This window comes from Heptranchias perlo, unplaced genomic scaffold (assembly GCF_035084215.1).
Source record: "Heptranchias perlo isolate sHepPer1 unplaced genomic scaffold, sHepPer1.hap1 HAP1_SCAFFOLD_43, whole genome shotgun sequence".
Classification (NCBI taxonomy): domain Eukaryota; kingdom Metazoa; phylum Chordata; class Chondrichthyes; order Hexanchiformes; family Hexanchidae; genus Heptranchias; species Heptranchias perlo.
This window is the reverse complement of record NW_027139442.1, coordinates 6758569-6776920: the sequence shown is the minus strand read 5'-3', so window position 1 is coordinate 6776920 and position 18352 is coordinate 6758569.

Genomic DNA, 18352 nt, shown 5'->3' with positions numbered 1-18352 from the left:
CTGGCCCGGTCTCCAGCGAAATTTCCCGTTTGGTGCCAGCCCCTGTCGGCTCACTTATCCCAGAGCAACAAACTAGCTACACCTCCCTCTGTCCCCTTACCTTCCCGACCCTTCGCTCTCTTTCCTCGTCCGTCTGGAGCCCAAATCTGGCTTCAATCCGCTGGATTCCCGCTCGTAAAACCCCTTCTCCTTTCCCACCGGCACTGCGCCCTCACTCGGTCCGTCCAGGTGATCCGGTGCTCACATTATTCAGTTTCTCTATCGATTTCTCAATTCATTATTGATCATTGTGTTTAAAAACATCTCTCTGCCCGAAAGCGCTGCCCAGGTCAATAAATCACTTTCCACTCTTCGATGCAGCAACAAAGCTGGAAACTTCACCCCAGATCCTCTCAAACTGCTGCTTTGTCTCAAGGTCTGATCAGTAATTTCTCTGCTTCCTTTTCTCTCTCTTACAGTTAAATTGATGGCGATTGTGATCCTGTCCCGAGGGAAGTGCGGACTCTCCAAATGTATCAGTCCCTTCCTGGTGGGAATAGCAATGGCCGATCTCCAGGTCGTTATCACTGATCCGATTTCGGGGTGGATTTGTTTGATGCATTTCCCAGGTTCATTCCTGGACTTTGCTCCCGTGTGCAGTCTCCTTGAATCCCTGATTTTTGCAACCACTGGAGTTTCTGTCTGGCTCACAGTCGCTTTCACCTTTGATCGATTTGTGGCCATTTGTTGTGAGAAGCTGAAAACTAAATATTGCACCGAGAAAACGGCGGCTGTGGTTCTGGGAACAGTGAGTGTGCTGGGCTGTTTAGAGAGTCTCCCCTGGTGCTTTATATATGAACCTGAATATATAATTGTTAATGTTCCCTGGTTTTGTGTGGCTAAACTGAGCTTCAAGACTTCCCCCGCATGGTCCGCATTTGAGCTGTTTCACCTCCTTTTAACCCCTTGTGTCCCGTTCTGTCTGATTTTGCTGCTCAATGTTCTGACGGTCAGACGCATTTTAGTGTCCAGTCGAGCGCGCAGGTCACTGCTGGGCCGAAGCAATGGATAGAATTACAAGGATCCAGAGATGGAGAACCGAAAGAAATCCATCATTTTACTCTTCAGTACATCGGGCAGTTTTATATTGTTATAGGTGACACAGGTTGTATTTTCCATCTATCAGCGAATTGCAAACATTTATTCTTACTCCCCCACTGACCCTCTCTATATCACGCAACTCACAGCAGCAATGCTGCAACTTTTCAGTTCCAGCACAAATACGTGTATTTATGTCCTGACCCAGTCTAAATTCAGAGAGGAGCTGAAGAACGCAGTGAAATACCGATTCATTCTAATTGTTAATTTAGTTAAATTAGAGAAAGAGCTGAAGGGTTTCAAACCCTCGAACTAAATCCCGTTTCATATTCCATCCCTAACACTTCCCATTGGTTCGAATGTACATTTTATATTAGCAGCACCGAGACCGGAAATTATCGTGAATCTGATTCTGACATTATATTTTATTGATAACCTGACCTATTGAGACAGGAATTGTTCTGTAGACGACACATGAAATATTGCTCAAAAAGTCGGCACTAAAGAGCTCAGCTGGAGTTCAACTAAATGGCCCCCCTGCACCTACAGCAAAATGGGCAAACCTGGCAATCCCAGTCACTGCTCTGCGTCTGATCAGAATGGGTGCAATCCACATAAATGGAGAAACAGAGGGGGAGAGATAGACAGATACATAGATAGACAGAAAAAAGTTTACGTTATGGTACGAGGAGACCCTGAGACACACGGGGCACAAGGTGGGGGGAGGTGAGATAAACCGTGAGGACGGTCTCCTGATTAAGTTCGAAGACCAGGAGAGCCTGAGACACACTCGGCACACGTGGCGGGTGAGACAGACTGTGTGGGTGGTCGCTGGGTTACGTTATTGGACCAGGAGAGCCTGAGACACACGGGGCACATGGGGACGGGGAACAGGCAGTGTGGGTTGGTCCCTGCCTTACGGGGTTACGTTATTGGACCAGGAGATCGTGGGACACATGGGGCAAAGGAGGAGGTGGTGTCAGGCTGTGAGGGCCGTGCCTGGCTTATGATATTGGACCAGGAGACACAGGGGTAGACTGGTTGCGAGGCTGAACCCTTGTTTAAAATATGGGACCAGTGACACTGAGACACACAAACATGCAGTCAGTACAGTCAGGAGGCACATGTCCCTTGTACACACATTGATGTTGAATTGAGCTGAGCTGTGCCACAAATGAATATGGAATTAAGATATCAAATTCAATTCAGTTCGCTCCAAAGCTTAAAAATTTTGCTTCAATATGCCTTGTCAGAAGAGGATAGAATGGATGAGAATGAGAGAGAGAGAGGGAGAGAGAGAGAGAGAGAGAATGAGAGAGAGAGAGTGAGAGAGGGTGATAGATGGAGAGAGAGAGGATAAGAGCGAGTAAGAGAGATGATAGGGAGAAAGAGAATGAGAAAGAGTGAGAGAGGGTGATAGAGGGAGACAGAATGAGAGAGAGAGAAAAAAAACAGAGAAAGAATGACAATAAGGCAGAGAGAATGAGAGAGAGAAGGAGAATGAGACAGAGGGAGAGAGAGATAATGAAACAGAGAGAATCTAGGATAGAGAGAATGAAACAGATACAGCCAGAGAGACAGAAAGTTTGGGAGAGAGTTGTTGTTTGGGTAGATTAAAAAGGAGAATGTAAATTTTCGGGGTCATGTTTGCATTTGTTTACACCAGTAATATCAGTTCAAACCGGGCGGAATCATCCGAATCAGGTCAAAAGATTGGGGGAATTTTACACGTCAGTGAGTTGCACCAAAACCACTTAAGTTGGTATTTTCAGCCATCGTTTACGCTGACTGAAGATTCAATTGTCCGGGACCTGGTCTCGCCCACAGAACTAACCAGATCCCCAGATCGACATTGCGAGATTCCACCGATCGCGCAGGTTCAGAAAGCGACTCAAATTCTATTTCTTTTCTTAGTCACATAGACATTAGTGGGCACGGTTTAAAATGTTCGTCACATCAAAAAATATTAATTCACCACGAAATTGACCAGTATACATCAATGAAACAAGTTAATGGTTCAATGAAGTTGTTTAAATTCATTTTCATTGATAATAAACCAGGTTACTCACAGGTGGAGGACTGGAAACGCGAATTCAAAAAGCTTATTGTTGGTGAACAACCTCATTTTTAGCTGTACTAATAAACCTTCACCAGGTTACCACTCTTAAATACATCAAAGAATACTTTTTAATGGAAAAAAAATGTTAAAAATGATTACGTTCTATTACGCTGCCCGAATACGTTGGTTTATTGAAGATTGTATGTTTATAGTGATGCAAATGAATTTTACTGGAAATTTGAAAGGCCCTGATCCCTGGTCTGTGCTGATTCTCTGTTAGTTTACTGGGTGAAGGCACTTATCCCTGGTCTGTCCTGATTCACTGATAGTTTACTGGGTGAAGGCACTGATCCCTGGTCTTTGCTAGTTCCCGGATCGTTTACTGGGTGAAGGCTATGATCCCTGGTTTGTAATGATTATCTGATGTTTTACTGGCGAAAGTCCCGAATCCCTGGTTTGTGCTGATTCTCCGATGGTTTACTGGTTAAATGTTAACGTGTGTGTCAATCTTCTCCATTAGCAAATACTTGTGAATAATTGTAGTAAGCAGAATTCGGTCGGCTTCTTCCAAATAGAAGAAAGTATCTCCTTTATTGAGAACAGTTCAACAAACAGGGTAAAATGATTGGTAGATATTCGTTCTTTAATTCCAGCCTGTCTGCGGATGCAGTACAGTAGAGACAGCTCCTTAATTATTGTACAAAAACTGAAAACTAACAGCAATAAGCGTGGTCTTTTGTAGATCAAAACATCGTTACACTCAATACATTCAGTACCCGAATATTACAATGAAACATGACAATATCTAATTCACCAACTGTAGATTCAATGTTACGGAGATGGAAATAGGAGGTCCTGGTGAAGGAGCGGATATGATATGTCTCTCTGTCTCGTTCTCCCTCTGTCTCTATCTATCTCTTCCTGTGCCTCTTTCTGTCTTATAATTCTCTCTCAGTCTCTGTCGCTCTCTCTCTATCTTCCACCTGTCTCTTTCTGTCCGTCTTTCTCTCACTCTCTCTCACTGGTCTCTGCTTCACTCTGTCTCTCTCTCTATCTCTGTGTCTCTCGCCGTCTCTTTGTTTCGTTGTCTCTCTCTTCCTCTCTCTGTCTCTCCCTCTCTCTCTTACACTGTCTCTCTCTCTCTCTCTGTCCCTCTCTCTCTCATACTGTCTCTCCCTCGGTGTTTCTATCTATGCTTCTGTTTCTCTCTCTCTTTCTTTCTCTCTCCCTCTTTGTCTATTTCTGTCTCTCTCTGTCTCTGTTTCATTGCCCCTCTCACTATCTCTCTCTCTCTCTCTGTCTCTCTCTCGCTCCCTCTCTCTCTCTCTCTCTCCCTCTCTCTCGCTATCTCCCTCTCTGTTTTTCTCAGTCTCCATTTCTGTCCCCTTTCATTTAATTGTATTCCCAGCCCTCTAGGACTGTCCCGGAGGTTTCAGAAATGAAAGATGAATCTCCTGAACACTGCTGTGAGCAATGATTCGGGAGCAAAATCATAAGACCGTTAAAACAAAGTTTTTAAAAAAAAATACTTTGAACACTTTTGTGTCTTAGTGGCAAAAATAGTGGTGGAAAAAGGCTGTTTGTCTGGGTGATGGGTGAACGGGACTTGGCACAAGCTAGGAGACGGGCAGCATGTCTTTTGGATGAGCTGGAGTTTATCGAGGTGAAAGATGGGAGGCCGACCAGGAGAGCATTGCAACAGTGGAATCTTCAGGTGACAAAGACATGGATGAGGGTTTCAGCAGCAGACAAGCTGAGGCAGGGGCGGAGACGGGTGATGTTACGGAGGAGGAAGTAGGCGGTCTTGGCGATAGAGCGGATATGATAAGCCTCTATGTTTCCCAGTCCGTCTCTCTGGCTCTGTGTCTCTCTCTCTGTCTCCTTCTCATTACAGCACTGAGGGACTGCTGCTCTGCTGGTGCAGCTGTCCTTCAGGTGAGGCCCCGTCTGTCCTTTTAGGTGGACGTGAAAGATCCCTTCGCAATATTTCAAAGAAGAGCAGGGCAGTTCTCCACTATTTCTTTGCTATATATTGAAATAATTGTGAATCAAGAGGTGAAAGGGAGGGAGGAACTTAATACATTTACAACCAGCAGGAAAGGGTTTTGAAAAAATTATTAGAACTAATAGCTGAGAAGTCCCCAGGTCCTGACGGAATTCATCTGAGGGTCTTAAAAGAAGTGGCTGCAGAGATAATAGATGAATTGGGATTAATTTTCCAAATTTCCAGAGATTCTGGAAGGGTCCCAACAGATTGGAAAATAGCAAATGTAAATCCTCTATTCAAGAAAGGAGGAAGACAGAAAGCAGGAAATTATAGGCCGGTTAGCTTAACGTTTGACATAGGAAACATGCTAGAATCTATTACTTTGGATGTTATAGCAGGGCACTTCGAAAATCTCCATGCAGTCAGGCAGCGTCAACGCGGCTTTGTGAAACGGAAATCGTGTATGACTAATTAATTAGAGTTCTTTGAGGAAGTATCCCGCAACGTGGATAAAGGGAATCCTGTGGATGTTGTGAAATTGGATTTCAAGAAGGCTTTTGACGAGGCGCCACATCAAAGGCTACTGCACAAAACAAGAGCTCATGGTGTAGGAGGTAACATATGAGCATGGGTAAAGGATTGGCTTGCTAACAGGAAGCAGAGAGTAGGAATAAGTGGGTCATTTTTTATTTGTTCATGGGATGTGGGCGTCGCTGGCAAGGCCAACATTTATTGCCAATCCCTAATTGCCCTTGAGAAGGTGGTGGTGAGCCGCCTTCTTGAACCGCTGCAGTCTGTGTGGTGAAGGTTCTCCCACAGTGCTGTTAGAAAGGGAGTTCCAGGAATTTGACCCAGTGACGATGAAGGAACAGCGTTATATTTCTAAGTCGGGATGGTGTGTGACTTGGAGGGGAACGTGCAGGTGGTGTTGTTCCCATGTGCCTGCTCCCCTTGTCCTTCTTGGTGGGAGAGGTCGCGGGTTTGGCAGGTGCTGTCGAAGAAGCCTTGGCGAGTTGCTGCAGTGCATCCTGTGGATGGTGCAACTGCAGCCACGGTGTGCTGGTGGTGAAGGGAGTGAGTTTTTAGGGTGGTGGATGGGATGCAAATCAAGCGGGTTGCTTTGTCCTGAATGGTGTCGAGCATCTTGAGTATTGTTGGAGTCAGGAGGTGAGTCACTCACCGCTGAACACCCATCCTCTGACCTGGTCTTGTAGCCACAGTGTTTATGTGGCTGGTCCAGTTCAGTTTCTCGTCAATGGTGACCACCAGGATGTTGATGGTGGGGTATTCGGCGATGGTAATACCATTGAATGTTAAGGAGAGGTGGCTGGACTCTTTCTCTTGTTGGAGATGTTCATTACCTGGCACTTGTCCGGCGCGAATATAATTTGTCACTTATCAGCCCAAGCCTGGATGTTGTCTTCATTATCTTATGGGTTGCAAATGGAAATGAACACTGTGAAATCATCAGCAAACATCCCAATTTCTGACTTTAAGATGGAGGGAAGGACATTGATGAAGCAGCTGAAGATGGTTGGGCCTCGGGCTCTGCCCTGAGGAACTCCTGCAGCAATGTCCTGGGGCTTAGATGATTGGCCTCCAACAACCACTACCTTCTTCCTTCGTGCTTGTACGACTCCAGCCACTGGAGAATTTTCCCCGTGATTCGCATTGACTTCCATTTTACTCTGGCTTCTCGGTGCCACACTCGGTCAAATGCTGTCTTGATGTCAAGGGCAGTCACACTCACCTCACCTCTGGAATTCAACTCTTTTGTCCATGTTTGGACCAAGCCTGTAATCAGGTCTGGAGCCGAGTGGTCCTGGCAGAACCCAAACTGAGCATCGGTAAGCAGGTTATTGGTTAGTAAGTGCCGCTTGACGGCACTGTCGACGACACCTTCCATCACTTTGCTGATGATTGAGAGCAGACTGATGGGGCTTTAATTGACAGGATTGGATTTATCCTGCTTTTTGTGGACAGGACATACCTGTGCAATTTTCCACATTGTCAGGTAGATGCCAGTATTGTAGTTGTTCTGGAACAGTTTTCCAGAGGCGCGGCTAATTCTGGCGCACAAGTCTTCAGCACTACAGTCGGGATGTTGCCGGGCCCATAGTCCTTGCTGTATCCATTTCACTCAGCCCTTTCTTGATATCACCTGGAGTGAATCGAATTGGCTGAAGACTCGCTTCTGTGAGGGTGGGGATCTCAGTATGAGACCGAGATGGATCATCCACTCGGCACTTCTGACTGAAGATTAGCCTGCAATGGATGCTCTTCATGCCCTTGCACCATTACGCCTGGACACCCCAAGGATCAATCGTTCGTCACCTCCAATTTCTCAACTGCATGCTGCCCCTCGATGACATCATCCGAAACAACTGCGTCAGATTCTACAATTATGCTGGCGAAAAACAGCTCTCCCTCACCACCACCTCTCGCAACCGCTCCATTGTCAAACTTCTTGTTTGGATGAGCCATTGTCCTTGGCCCCCTGCACAAACTTAATTCCCTAAAAACCGATTCCATCCCTCCCCTTGACTCTGTCGCTCGCTGGTTTGCAAGCAACCATGCCGCGGTCTTTGATCCCGCGCTGAGCATCTGACCCAATGACAGCTCCATTACAATGACTGCCTATTTCCAACTCCGTAATATCGCCTGTCTCAGCCCCTACCTTCGCGCATCTGCTGTTAAAAACCTCGTCCATGGTTTTGTTATCTCCAGAATCAACTATTTCAATGCTCTCCTGGCCAGCCTCCCGTCTTCCACCCTCCATAAACCTAAACTTAAGGTCTCTGCGCTCCTAACAGTTGCATCTTGTGCACCCCCACTTCCTTCGAATCACCATTGGTGGCCGGAATTCCCTCCCTAAACCTTACCGCCTCCACTGGTCAATAGAGAGTAATATCGGGTGGCGAGGAAAACAGGCATCCTATCCGAACCCGCCAGGTGGCATCGGTTAAAATAATACTGTTTGGGTGTGTTCATAATAGAGTTGAATGTTGTGACGGGACAATTAAGGTAGTGGAGCGAATCGTTTTAGTGGCCCGAAGACCATTTCTGCTCTTGACTTTTCTCGTGTTCCTATTTTGTAAGCCATTAATGAGATCTAGATTTCTAACAGTCAGTCTTTCATCTAAGGGAGTTGGGGAAGCAGCGGAGAAATGAGGTGAGAATATCAGCAGTTGAATTGTCAAATTTATCAAATATTATTTTGCTAAATTGGACCACAAACCCAACTGAAATAAAACCCAGACGCAAATTGTGAGACGAGGGGTTTTCTTACTGATCATCTGCTCCTCAAAATAATAGAGTCCGTAGCATTCAATAATTATTATTAACAACAATTAAACATCCACTTAATAACAATATTTATGGCAAAACCTTGTTATGTTTTAGCCGGAGAATTCTATCTAAACACGTTAAAATTTAAAGCTCGGGATTTTCAGGGTTGCTCAGACATTAATCGAATTCAAAATTATCTCTTCCATCATCCACATTTTATAGGCCTTTTCCAAACATTCTACGTTACAATTGTCATGTTTTAAAGTTACATTACTTAGTTATCATTCAACACTGATTCTATTGTCCTCTACTTGCAGCCACAGATCCAAACCCCCTAACTTGCTACACTGCCTAAATTTCCAGTTCTACGACTTGCTCAGGCAGGTTTTCAATTTCATGTCAGGCGTCGATGCCTTCATAATAAAGGGGGCGGGGGCGGAGGTTCTCGCTGTTCTGTGTCTGTGCAATAACTTTAGTTTTAAAGCCATACCTTACCATAGACCGGTAAAATCCCCAACCCTTTCCCTTTCCCAATCAATACCAATCCACTGAAATACTCAGACAGGCACCGACAAATACACAAATGCACAAATACACACACACACACACACACATTCACACGTATACAAAGACACACAGACAAACACACACATAAGCATAAACACACCAAAACACCCACAGACAAACACATACACAAACATACATTCACGCTCAAACATTCACACACTCAAATTCTCGCTCATACACAGACACAAATACGCACAAGAACACACAGACAAATATTCACACGATCAAATACTCTCACATACACACTCACACATTCACAATAAAGCACATACACAATAACACAAGCACGCATACCCAAAAAAACACTGTCTCTCACTCACATACAGACACACACACACAAGCGCTCTCACACAAACACACACACACAAATATTCTCACACTCAAATACTCTCTCACACAGACACACACCCACCAACACTCTCACATTCTCACACAAGCACACACAATAACACAAGGCACACACATAGAATCACTCATACACATAAACATCGACACAAGTCGACACACACATAGGCATATGCACACACAATCACACAGACACACATCCAAAAAAATGCACACGCTCAGATACACAGACACAACACCCAAATACGCAGAAGCCAATTTGCACAAAGCAATGTCTTACAAACAACAATGAGATTCGGTACCAGACATTCAGTTTTAGCGATAAATGTCGGCCAGCATCTCGGATAAACTATATTGCCCATTTCAAATAGTACCTTGAAATATTTTACGTCCATTTGAGAGGCCAGACAGGGCCACAGTTTAATGTCTCATCCTGAACATAGCATTTCCAACAGTGCAGCATTCCCTCTACTGAAGAGTCAGCCTAAATGTTATGCTCCAGTTTCTGGACTGGAGTTAAAACACATGACTTCCTGATTTAGAACCAAGATTGGTTCTGAATTAACCAGGGTAGACTCTTCCTGAGGGACAACTGCATTCTGACCTCCAGAAGTGTCATTCAAACATATCCCCTGTGCTCCTGATAATATAAATGATCTCATTGGCACCATTCATAGAAAAACGGGGGAGTTGTCCCAGTGTCCTGGCCAATGTTCATTCCGCAACCAACAACAATTAAGCAGGTTAGCTGGGCATTTGACTCATTGCTGCTTGTGGGATCTTGCTGTGCGAAAATTGGCTCATCCCTAACATTACAACAGCGACTCCGCTTCAAAAGTACTTCATTGGTTGTAAAGCGTTTTTGGACGTTTTGGGGATGTGGAAGTCGCTATATCAATGCAAGATCTTTCTTTCCATTATAAAACTATCATCATGGATGAATATATATTAATATTCAAAAGTGAACGGTGATACAGTCCAGCAATCATTGTGAACATAGAGCAACTCAGCACTTGGCACATTACCGCTACCTTTGTAATATTCCTAAAAAATATCAAGCCTCACATCTACTCCTCTTCCTTATGGACACCTTGGCCATCCCATCCATTTCCTGGAAGAAGGGAGCGAATGGGAAGGGAAGCCCAGCGAAGGAGGCTCATTCACTTCCTAGTGAACAGTCAAAGACCCATTGCTGGTTGCCAAGAACCAGCTACTCCCCACTCTTGGCAGCGGAGATTGTATCCCATTCATATGGTGATTTCATAAAACTTCCTCTGGAGGACAGACGGACCAAAGAAAGAAAACTCTCTAATAAAAGGGGAAAGGTTTTAAGTAATTAAAAGTCAGTGCATTATTTTCTTTGTTTTGTTTCATTTCCACGCTACCCTTAACCTACAAACACAGACGAGGAAAGACGGTGTAAGTTACAAATGTCCCTGCCGGTTTATTTCTTGCCTTTGATATTGCCTTTCTTCGCGCTCTTTCCTCCTCCTGGAAAGATGTGTCTAAATATTTTATCGCATTCCCTCAGGATCTTCTTGTGCTTTTTAACATCACAGTTATCTTGTCCTGTAAGTTACTATGTTTCGCACCAAATCTATTTTCAATCATATCTCAATATGTCCTAAAACGTCGACCGAAAAGTGTGCAATGAGAGTGCATTAAACGGATCTGAGTTTGTCTCGGTGGACTGAACGATTAGTTCCCATTAGATTACAAATCTTTGAGGTGTGCGCTATAGGGTTGCTCCTCAAACGGAAATGAAGCGAAATAACAGGGATTCGTTCGGAGGTTTGCGGCTGTACATGTGTAAACATACTGCTGTACCATCAGATCCAGACAGTATACAGCAGTGAGGGTTTAGCAGTAGGTTTAAGTGTGGAACACGCAGATCATTATTATGTAGACAAGACAATATTCTATTTCCCTACTGACCCAGTGTCCGGTTTGCATGTCTTGCACCAGCCATCTTTTTAGCCCGCCTGGAATGTCAATTCGCCCTTTTTCTTTGCTGTGCCTTTCGGAAAATGCTACTGGAACTTTTGATTTTGCGTAGGCGTAAAGCGGGCGATATTGATTCCGCCGCCCATTGTACAACCCTGCCGATTATCCTCTCCTTCCATGTCATTGGGCTAATCCGTTCTCGTCCGATTTCCGCCACCGCCGAAGTCGGATGTTCCGCCCGCTATGTATTTCCAGCATCTCCTATTTCTCGACTGCAGTTCGCGAGTCTCTCCTTGTTTTAAAACAAACAGCATTAACTTGAACTGATAACATCATTTGAAAACATAACTGTTAGCAGGCAGTCAAAATCATTTACAGTGGCGCCATATTTCCCATTAACGATCGCCCACTCGAAAAGAAAACATTTTGGAATTTGGCCCTTCTGCTGCCGTTCACCTGCCGATAGAATTTCGCCGAACTGTTACCAAATTTTAAGCCGATCGATTGAATGCCTGACCAATTGCACTGTTCATTTCAGGGCCAGCGAGACACCTTCCAAACCGTAGGTGAGGACTCCAGCATCGACACAATGGTGAAGGGTTAGAACATTTGTTGGTCTCCCGGGCACAATGTGCCGCCCCCAACCCCTCTAGAAGAGGGTCAGTGCCGAACAACGCGATGGGCATCAGTATTTCACCAATTTCTATATTATCAATTGATATATTGTGTTTCTATATCGCCATCTAGAGAAATGCAATCTAGGGGAGATGTCCAACCTCCCTCCTGGTATTTAGTTCACTTCAAATACCATTTAAACGACCCTTTTGGTGGATGAATTGTTTTTTCTGCACAGCCCAGTCCTGAATGGCAAAATTAGCCCCCAGTCGATGAATTTGAATAAAGGAGGTGCCAACCTGGTGAAGGTACAACTCAGGACGACATGCATTCTAAACAGCAGAAACGACATGTTATAGACAGAGCTAATCGACCCCACAACCAACGGTTCAGATCAAAGCTCTGGAGTCCTGCCACATCCAGTCATGAATGGTGGTGGACAATTAAACAACTAAGGGGAGATGAAGGCTCCGTGAACATCCCCATCCTCAATGATGGCAGAGTGCAGCACGTGAGTGCAAAAGATAAGGCTGAAGCGTTTTCAACCATCTTCAGCCAGAAGTGCTGAGTGGATGATCCAACTTGGCCTCCTCCCGAGATTTCCACCATGACAGAAGCCAGTCATCAGCCAATTCGATTCACTCCACGTGATATCAAGAAACGGCTGAGTGCAGTGGACACAGCAAAGGCCATGGGCCCCGAAAACATCCCAGCTGTAGTGCTAAAGACTTGTGCTCTTCAACTAGCTGCGCTTCTAGCAAAACTGTTCCAGTACATCTACAATATTGGCATCTACCCAACGATGTGGAAAATTGCCCAGGTATGTCCTGTCCACAAAAAGGAGGACAAATCAAATCCAGCCAATTACCGCCCTATGAGTCTACTCTCAATCATCAGCAAAGTGATGGAAGGTGTCGTTGACAGTGCTATCAAGCGGCACTTACTCACCAATATCCTTCTCACCGATGCTCAGTTTGGGATCTGCCAGGACCAGTCGGCTCCAGACCTCTTAACAGTCTTGGTCCAAACATTGACAAAAGAGATGAATTCCAGAGGTGACCAAATGTGGCATCAAGGAACCCTCGTGAAACTTGAGGCAATGAGAATCGGGGGAAAAGTCTCCAGCTGTTGGAGACATACCTAGCTCAAAGGAAGATGGTCGTGGTTGTTGGAGGCCAATCATCTCAGCCCCAGGACATTGCGGCAGGCGTTCCTCAGCGCAGTGTTCTCGGCCCAACCATCTTCAGCTGCTTCATCAATGACCTTCCCTCCATCATATGGTCAGAAGTGGGGATGTTCGCTGATGATTGCACAGTGTTCAGTTCCATTCGCAGCCCCACAGATATTAAAGCAGTCCGTGCCTGCAAGCAGCAAGACCTGGACAACATCCAGGCTTGGGCTGACAAGAGGCAAGTAACATTCACGTCAGACAAGTGCCTATCAACAAGCGAAAGTCTAATCACCTCCACTTGACCATCAACATCCTGAGGGACACCATTGACAAGAAACTTAACTGGAGCAGCGACATTAGTACAGTGGCTATAAGAGCAGGTCAGAGGCTGGATATTCTGCGTCGAGTGAATCACCTCCTGACTCCTGCAAAGCCTTTCGAACATCTACAAGGCGCAAATCAGAACAGTGATGGAATACTCTCAACTTGCCTGGATGAGTGCAGCTCAAAGAACACTCAAGAAGCTCAACATCATCCAGGACAAAGCAGCGCGCTTGATTGGCACCCCATCTCCCACCCTAAACATGCACTCCCTGCAACACTGGTGCACCATGGCTGCAGTGTGTACCATCTACAAGATGCACTGCATCATCTCGCTAAGACTTCTTCAAAAGCACCATCCAAACCCACGATCTCTACCACCTAGAAGGACAAGGAGAGCAGCAGCATGGGAACAACACCACCAGCACGTTCCCCTCCAAGTCACACACCATCCCGACTTGGAAATATATCACCGTTTCTTCATCGTCGCAGTGTCAAAATCCTGGAACTCCCTTCCTAACAACACTGTGGGAGAACCTTCACCGCACAGACTGCAGCGGTTCAAGAAGGTGGCTCATCACCATCTTCTCAAGGTGAATTAGGGATGGGCAATAAATGCTGGCCTTGCCAGCGACGCCTACCTCCCATGAATGAATAAAGAAACCTTCATGATTTAAAATTTAAGCCTTCTCTTCTCTATTTCCGTGTCAATAATCACGGTATTTCAAATCTTCCCTCATACAGTTTCCCTTCCATGGCCTCATTCCAGAGAATCTTTATTGTGCTTTCTATGGGTTTAATATTATTTCTGTAATGGGGCGTCCAAACTGCTCATTGTGCTCTTGTCAGCAGCCCGAGAAAGCAGTAAAACGGGATGTAAACAAAGAGAAAATGGCAAATAACTGATAAACCTTCATCCTAGTCACTGTAGCTGGTCTCATCGTCGATAGATCACTCCGTAAAGGCGGCCTCCGTTTTCCATTTGCCCGACTTTTGACAGCCGTGCCTTCACCCATATCCACACGACAGAATGTCCTCTATTTCAGTGTGATGTCTGCAGATAAACCGAGTTATGTTGTTAGAACAAGACAGTGTCCACGAGGAGTTATGAATGGTCATTTATCTTAAAAATTCTGTCTATTACATAAATCATTTTCTGGTACAAGTATATTGAGCCAGAAATTACTTTTGCTCATCCAGTGGACAACTAATGAACACATTCTAATGAACCTCAACAACGATTCGCATTCACAGACCGCCTTTAATGTAATAAACATTCCCAAGGGGCCTCACGGAGGAGCGAGTAAAAACGGGCACTAAAGGAATAAGAAGATATCAGGAGGACTGGCGAAAACCTTGGACAAAGAGTGGGTATAAGGAGGGTGTTAAAGGGGGAAAAGCAAATGCAGAGACTGAGGGGATCAGGTTGTTTTAAAGAGAGTAGAATTTAGATGTCTGAAGGAATGGCTCCAATAGTGGGATAAAGAAAGTGGAGGATGGTAAAATATAACAATAACTACTTGTATTTATATAGCGGGTTTAACAGAGATAAATATCCTAAGGCGATTTACTGAGGTATAATCAGATAAACATGGACCCCCGGCTACACAAGGAGATATTTGGAGGGATGGCAAAACTATTAATCAAAAGATGGCGTTCATGAAAGGTCTGAAAGGAGGAAAGAACTTGCCTTTATAAAGCGCCTTTCAAGACCCAGGACGTCCAAAAATGCTTTACAATCAACGAAGTGTATTTTGAAGTGTATGCACTTTGTCAATCTCGGAAAAACGGAAGGAAATTTGCGCACAGCAAGTTCCCACAAACTGGAATGAGATAAATGACCAGAAAATCGTTTTTAGTAATGTTGGTTGTGGGCTAAATATTGCCCAGGACACTGGAAAGAATTCCCCTGTTCTTCTCGAATATTGCCATGGGATCTTTTGCATTTATTTGAGAGGACAGATGGACCCTCGGTTTAACGTGCCTTACAAAAGCCAGTCCCTCCGACAGCACAGTGCTCCCTCAGTACTGCACTGCAGTGTCAGCCTGGATTATGTGCTCAAGTCTCTGGAGTGAGATTGAACTCACAATCTTATAACTCAGAAGCGAGACTGCAACCACTGAGACACGACTGACGCCGGAAAGAGGTAGAGGGAGATGGAAGGGCATAGAGAGGACATTCTGGAGCTTGGATATGGCTGAAGGCACGGCTGTCAAAAGTAGAGCAAATGGGCTGAGGATGCACAAGCGGCCAAAGGTGGAGGAGCCGAGTGTTTGGCCGGGGCTGCAGGGGCTACAAGTTTGGAGGAGGCGACAGGGATAGCAAGGGGTGAGGCTCTGGTAGATTTAAGTGTAAGAAAGAATTAAAATATACTCCAGGCTTTGGCGGCTGGAAGCCACCGCAGGCCAGTCAGGACTTGGATGATTGGTGAGGGACTCACTACCAAAAAGAGAGGGGTGGAGATGGAATCCGTGGACAGGATGTGGAGATTGTGGGGTCAAAGATCATGACTTCCCAATTTTTAACTGGATGACATTGTGACTCATCTGAAACAGAATGTTGCTCTGACAACACAAATACATTGTAAGGGTCAAGAGAGGCGAGGGTTTTGTCAGCGTACAACTGAAAGTTGATCCATATCTGCGCAAAATGTCACCAAAGGGCAGCATGCAGATGAGGAAAGGGAGCCAAGGATGGAATCTTTAGAGAGATCAGATTTAATAGTGAAGGGATGGGAAGAGAAGCTTCTCCGAGCTATGATTTGATCGGTGAGTGGAACCAAGCGAGCGCAGTCCCACCATAAGAGGCCAATGATCGATGAATGGGGAGGTCACGGGTGGGTTTGCTGTAAGTGTGGAGGAGAGGGCGGAGATGGAGAGGGTTGGGCCATGGATTAATTAAAACCCCAGGATGAAAATCTTAAATGTTCGGCGATAGGGAAGTGGGAGTCCATGAGGCCGAACAGGACCTGGTGCTGGTTGGAAGGCCGGCGAGGAGTGAACTGGAGGAATGGAGTCTGAAGGAGACAGAGGCATTGATCAGGGTTTCACTGGCAATGGGCTGAGGAAAGAATGGAGGCGGGTGAGGGAAGCACGGGGCCTTTGTGATGGAGTTCAAATCGGGACATGAGCTCAGCTCGGGGTTACACGGGAGCAATTTTACTGGAGCCGTCAACCAATTTGAATTAAACGGGTAAATATCTGCAGTAAAATAACGGAGAGAGGACTGGCAATGAAGCTCGTTCACTGTCCGTCCCCTAATATCACCCACAGTCCTGAACGTGGCATTGAACTGTCCCTTTGTCAGAGACCCAAAATACATATTTTAACTGGGTAACTGCAGGAACAGAGGGAAACGGGTCTGCTGGTGTCCCTGGAGAAATCGGTAAAACTAATAAATGAATCGGCAGGAGTGAACATGGTCAATACAATGATATGAAAACTATAAATGAAGCCGCTCATTGTTGTTGGACCAGTCCTTTGTGAGCACAGCTTTTAACTTTATTCCTGAGAGAGGTCTCATTAAGACAAGGTTCTGAACATTGAGATGATTGTGATATATCCACGTCATTATTTACACTGAAGACAAAGCTGCTGATGTAATGTGTTTGTTCAGGTGACTGTAAATAATACCAATGATCAGGGGTATAACCGTGTCAGTGGAGATTTATCCCCTGTATAAATTAAACTCGTTGCAATGTATCAGCGCAGAGTGCCTTCTGGAGCTGCGGTTTTCAGATCAGCAGAAGTCAGTGCTTCTTACAGAAATGGAATTTCCAGTATTGTTTCAGATCGAACGCATTTACTATCCTGTTCTTGCAGCCATTGGAGTTCCTGGTAAGCTATCATCTCATCTGTGAATATTGTAAATCGGTGTTAACTGTGCTGCTGTATTTGACTAATTATTTTTTCTCCCACCATTTTTTACGCAGTCACCTCTTATATCAGTTGAATGATGGAATGTTTAAAGTCTCTGCTCTTTCAGTCTTGTAGGGGCTGCATTATATCTGTAATGATCATTGTATATCCAACCCTGGCACTGTTACTGGATTATTCTCTGTACTGAATATAATGTTGAATCATGGTTTGTTCTTAAATTCAAAACATTCGGTCTTGTAGGAGCTGCATTATATCTATTATGATCTTTACATATCCAACCCTGGCATTGTTACTGGATTATTCTGTGCAATGAATTTATTGAGGAATAATGGTCTACCCTTCAAACGGTCGGTCCTGTAGCACTTGCATTATATCGATAGTGAACGTTGTTTATCCAACCCTGGCATTGTTACTGGATTATATTCAGTACTGAATGTATTGGAATCAGATGTCTGAGCTAAGAGCTGGTATCAGACCATCAGGAGTTGTTAACATTTTCATGTTTTTGAAATAACCTGTCCTGGAATATTTTTCTATAAATGTGTTTTCAGTGATTCATAATGAGACAGCTCACGGTCCTAGTGTTACAAGGAGGCAGCGCAATGTCCGCCCTCTTCAATAACATCGCTTAGTTTAACTGGAATTTCAATGTATTTATTGGTTATCACTGTTATGAAATATTATTTCATTGTGTGTGTATCTGACGCAGCTCCAGATGTCTGGTCACTGAACTGAGTTTGCTGCTAATTCTTTCACATCTCATTCTCTGCTTCACTGTGGATGAATTCACTGTAAAATGCAATATTTTGTAGTTATGTTGTATCAGTTTGCACTTTATCTGTTGGAATCATGATCCCTTCTATTTATCTGTCGATTTTTAGCAGCAGCGCTGATTTTGGGGTTTTGTTAATCGAACAATGCCGCCATCTAACGCTGTACTTTTTAATTACAAGAGAAGGAATTTCAATTCTTGTGAGGTGTGTCTGGAAGAGGCATTCGATTCTGTGTATTCCATGCATTGTAGATGAAGTGAACAGTGTAGTTGAACAGGTGGAGACTTGGATGATCTGTAGAAACATTAAACTGTTCACAGAGGCTT